Here is a 5,731-nt window from a genome sequence, read left to right on the forward strand (position 1 = left end):
ACCAAAAACTTTTCTGCTAAGTTTGCAAAAAAAATCCGAGAGGTCTCAAACGCCAGACCTTTGGCTTCTCAAGCATAGGTCTTACCACTGCACCTAATACGCAAAAATTTCTATGAAGTTGAATTCATAACAAAGCAAGTAAAACACGTGTATAGTTTCATGCGGTAACAATTAAAGTTTAAGGTTGCAACACCCTTTGCATATCACAAAAAAATTAAAACGATTTACACAAACTGCAACTTAGAGAAAAGTTCAGCGGCATCAGTTTTTTTTTAATTATTGTTTTCTATCAAAAAGAAGGGATTTCAAGTTGCGTGATTTAATGACCATAACCTAAATAGAATTTTTCAAACAATTGCAAAGCTGAGTTTCGCACCTTTTGCGATATCATGCAAAAGCAAAATTACAAATTAGCTAACAAAACTGAAAAAATTGAAAAAAAAGGAAAATATCAGTCGAGAAAAATGCCGAAAAATAGCATTACAAAAATTGTTGAGAATTACTATTTCTATTTAGGGACCGAAAAAATGAAAGCAATTTCAAAAATTCAGGTTGCTGGAAAAAGAAAACCTATTGGGAAAAAAACGCTTCTGCAGGTTCGCTTAAAATCTCTAACTAAAACATAACTTTTTACTTTACTCAGTTCTGCGCCGTTGTTTAATCCTTTTATAGAAGACGCTTCTAGTTTAAATAACTCAAAATCTTACTTTTAAGAGAAACTTCAAAATGCGTTTTTCAGATAAAACTGCTTAAATTTGAGAAAGCCTCATCCCCTAAGAACTTACTTTTTATGGAACTACAATCAAGATGGCTCACAGTTATAATTAAAATTGAGCAACTTTTTGGCAGTTTTTTTGTTCCTACAATTTTGTGTATAAGATATAAAACTGCCAAAAAAACTACGTTTAATTTATAAATTTATTCGCCGGTTTGTTATTTTTTAAACATTACAACTAGTTAAACCTTCACAAATTGCTAAAAATGCACAAACCGTCACAATAAATGGTTAGTTCAATTCGATGCCAACAATTGAAATCAAGATCCTTGTTTAAAAACACGTATTTATTTTCATGTCTGCTATAGAAATACATCAGAAAACAAATAAAAATGCTGAAAAACAACTTATCTTCATTGGCAAAACAAATTCAAAAACTTCAAGAAAAGCAAAGCATAGCTTTGTCAAATTTTCACAAAATTAGCCTAACAAAGCAGCTGTGAACTTCGTTCAGATCAAAGATATAAAACTAATAAGAATTCCAAGAAGTTGATTTAGAAGCATTTTTCTATCCTTTTCTAAGACCAAATCGGTTGGCTTGGTCTCATAGCTCTGCAGGGTAGACTGAACGTGCAGCCATTCTAATTTCAGGTTGCACTAATGGCCTTGACATAGGTAGTAACAAAATAATCATATAATAACATCAAGGTCACATCAACAGCAGTAGCACGTTGTCTGGAAGCCAGGAAAAAAATTATCAAAAGCCTGCTATAAATGTTGTTTATAATACTTAGGAGTTTTAGTACTCAATTTAATTGAACAACGTTTCTTTTTGATGGTTTTCCCTTTTTTTCTCTTAATTACGTTTCCCCTTCTTTCAACATCTAGCGGTACTCTTCACGCTGCGTCTAACAAACAGCATCCAAACTTTCTGTGAAAACTCAGCTTCAAAAGCGTCTCCGTGGTTTTTTCGGTTATCATCTTAAACGTGGTTAGTTTTACGCGATACGCCTCTATTGCAACTTTTTTAAAATGGTAACATAAATATTGGTACGTATCTTTTTCAACGAATGTTTGTTGGGGTCCCCTTATTGTTTTGCTCACTGGTTTTTGGTAGCCCAACCGCCACGTCTCACTCGATCCCGACTCGATCCCAATCCGGGAAAAAGTAAGAAGAATACCCATCAGTATATAAAATAAGGTAAACAAGAGCTGAAAAATTTACTCGCAGAAGGTCACAATAAACAGCTGGATTAACATAAAAATGACTAATTAATTGCCTCAAAAGTAACATTGAAAAAAACAACTCCATAAAATTGGCATTAGATGCAAAACTAATCTACAAGAAAATGCTTAAAAACAAGTACCAAATGCCAAATGCCGAACTGCTTAAAAACAAGTGTCAAATGATAAATTGTTGGATGGGGTAAGCCAGATTGTATTTGCCAATGATTTACAGTGCTCAATATACAAATCCGCCTACAGTCATTTAAAACACGTAAACAGCGAAACAATGCAAGTTTAGAATCGTTGGTGGGCTTTCTAATGGCACGTACCAGTTCCTTAGGTGATTCTATGGGCAAGCTGGCATATCAGCGTTTTGGATCGAAATAATAATGCTAAAAGTGCACTTTGTTTTCTGGTTAATTTTTTTGGTTTTTGAATGCAATGAAGCGAACATGAGAAATTGGTGGCAAATGTATGGAAATAATTAGATACAAAAAATTAAGCTTTAAAAATTGGAAAAGTAAGATTTTAAAAATGAGCTGAATTGGCTCGAACACAATTTCACAAAGAGTGGGGTGATACACAAAATTACAAAAAAGGAGGCGAATTTAAGCTAAATCCTCCGATGTCACTTTCACCGCGTTGCTTTTGAATCGCGTCGTTGTTTTCCAGTCTATTCTGAAGTTTACACCTTGTCACTCTCATCACCTGAATCAAAGCCTCGTATCAGGTTTCAATCTTCGTTTAAACTTTCTTTTTTTTTCGCTTCCTTAAATTTCTGATATCGACGCATTCTCGCAAATTGATTGGGCTTATTGTAGTTCTTGCATGATTACTCCATCGCAAGACGACTCTTCAAATGTCCATCTGAAAACTTCCACCATTTCTATTATAACGCTTTTTTTCTGAACTGGGTCAACTTGTTTTTCTACTCTTGTTTTGCTTCCTTCTGGACTGGTCTCAGTTGGATTTCTAACCGCCATTATGGGTTGTTGTTTTATCTTAATCAGCGTTTTCGCCGAGTAAATTGTACTAGAATTAACTGTTGCATTCGTCTTTTGAACGCAAAAATAGTCGGTTTACTAAGATCGAATTTTGAGTTTTTCGTCTGGCGATAACGTTTGAAACGTCAAGATATCCTGCAGCATTCAGTTCCTCATTTTCGAAATGATTAGACCTCTTTCCAATTCCTCTCCCATAGTATCGAGTTCAGAACTTGCTGCTTGTGTAGTCAAGGCGCAGTAGAACAATTTCAAAGTTTCACCTAATATCTACGACCTGTTGAAAAGCGTCTATGGTTCATACGTAACACTTTTAACGTTTTCGAAGAATTGCATGTCAGCAGTTTGGTTTTTGTATCAAAATTTCAAAATCTATGCGTATGATTCTCTTGAACAGATTTTTTCTTCAACTCTGTTCCGTTTGCTAAGAATGATTATGATAAAAGTAGCTTTGGGACCTCGTTGTACAGGATGTTATCAGCAACTTTTGACCATTTTTCTGTCTTTTTTCTTTTTCTTCATTTTCCAGCTTGAACGTTGCCAAATGTTTTCTGTGCGTTCCGTTACCAAGTTGCCGCTGAACGCTTTCTGTCTTACCAACGATTCCTCTATGACTTGTTTCAAGTCGTCTAGTAAAAAATCTGTGTTACCATTTTGTTTAACAGTCACGGCAATAAGAAACTGGTCAAACCATATATTGAAATATCATGGTGGATCCGAGTTCGCCGTTTTCCAGAATACGGGAACTTCTAAGTCAGTTCTATTGTCTTGAGACAAGGATTCTCCTGGTTGCGCCATGTGATAACTTCAGGAACTTTCTTAGCTCAAAGATTTAATACCAACAACAATTCCAAGACGTTCATTTAGATTGATCTTTCAATTTTTTCTAAGCTCAGATCCACTGGCTTGGTCCCACAGCTCTGTACGGTAGACTGAATGTGCAGTTTATCTTTTTTCGAATTGGCATTAATGGTATAGACATTAGTGGTAACAAAACAATCATATAATGATCAAGGTCATTGCAACCGCAGTATCACAGAAGCTAACAACAAAAAAGAAGCTAACGACAAAACCGCAAGTTTGAAAACAATTTTGAAGAGTAAAAACTGAGTTTAATTGCCTAAGTTAAAAAGCGTAAAAACTATAATTACAATTGCCAAAATTAAAAGATTAGTAAATTGTATCTAGTGGCAACTAAGCCAAAAAAATAGGACGCTAGTTGAGTCGAAAACAAAATTGTTGACCCAAAAAATGAAAGCTATAAATTTTTTTGTTGCTTCACTATCCCAAATCAGGGTGGCTTTAAATCTTTTGTCGGCCCTTGAAATGCCGATATAATAAGAGCACAAGCTCGTTCAGCTGAATAAACCTTTCATGAAATTAAATTAGAAGCTCTGAGCAGTAAAAATTGAAAAATCGCAGAAAAGTTTCAAATTTAACTCAGTTTTAAAAAAGTTTAACTGTTTCAAAAAGAAATCAGAAAATATCTAACAGAGACGCATGATCGACTGACAACAACTTTTTATCTGCTCCGAATCAAAAACGCTCGCTAATGGTAACCGTGATTTTTTTTACGTCTCAAACTTCAAAAACCTGTATTAAGATTGCAGTGCGAAAACAACGAACTTAACTTTAATGGTCGGTTCAATAGCTGAATGTTTTCGAATCTTTGATGAAGGCCTTTAGTTCAGTTGTTTTCCTTAAAACCGCCTATCGACATCTCGTGTGATATGTCTTGGAAATTATTATTTTCAGTCATGATTCGAAATGCAATTTTTTTTAATTTGCCAAGAAATGGTTTAGTGAATTAAAAAGAACAAACCAGCTATCAAATTTGAAGGTTTTGAAAAAATCTTTCTCATTGAGTTAATATCTCAGATTTTGTCAATTTTAAATGCCGAACTACAAACTGCGTGTATCCGGCATTGCAGATAGTGGTAGGGAAATCGTGAAATCGTTAGATCGTGTGTTCGATCCCATGCCATGGCATGATAGTGTGTTTGAATGAGCTCTCACTTGACCTCTAGCTTCAGTTCTACCACAACCCGACCAAATTTTGTAGCACGTGAAAGTTCTAGACGCAAAACGAAAGGCCTTGAGTCGCAAAATGAGCTTCGATCAGCAAAATAACATAGACTGGAATGTAGGGAGATAATACTAAGGGACTATCCTCGGCAGGACTGTTGAGGCCTACTGATAGATCTTCTGCGATTCCTAGGAATTACATTATTTTTATTATATCGGCGTCCTTCCAAACTTGATCATTTTTTTGCAAGCTATCTTTAAAAATTGTATTCATTTAGTCGTCAGCAAAATTGATCTTTAATTTTGATTCCCCCTTCTGTTATACAGACAAAATAAATTAAGCTCCTGGAAACTTTATCGACATGGGAAAACACAAGCAAGCGAAGCATATTAAACTTGTGAATTATTTCTCCTCGACAATATTTGTTGTTTGTCACTTTTTTGATAATCCTAAAACAATTGGCAAAATTTAATTGTAACATTTTTCATTTTCCTGCGAACCCTGGAAATTGGATTCACGTTTAAACTAAGATCACACTCAGTATTTTCTATCAGTTTTACTTTTTGAGAGCGTAATTTGGTTTTTGTTTTGCAAATAAACTGAAAATTCAGCTGAATCAAAATGATTTGCCAAAATGTACCATTGTGAGTCAACTAATTTCAATCTTCTCATAAAGAAAGCAACACTACAAAAACGAAAAAAGTGTTTATACCCCGAGCTTCAGTTTATTTGCAACTGTATCTTTTTTTCAATTTTTTTATT

Source organism: Symsagittifera roscoffensis, chromosome 9 (assembly GCF_963678635.1).
Source record: "Symsagittifera roscoffensis chromosome 9, txSymRosc1.1, whole genome shotgun sequence".
In the NCBI taxonomy this organism is placed as follows: domain Eukaryota; kingdom Metazoa; phylum Xenacoelomorpha; order Acoela; family Convolutidae; genus Symsagittifera; species Symsagittifera roscoffensis.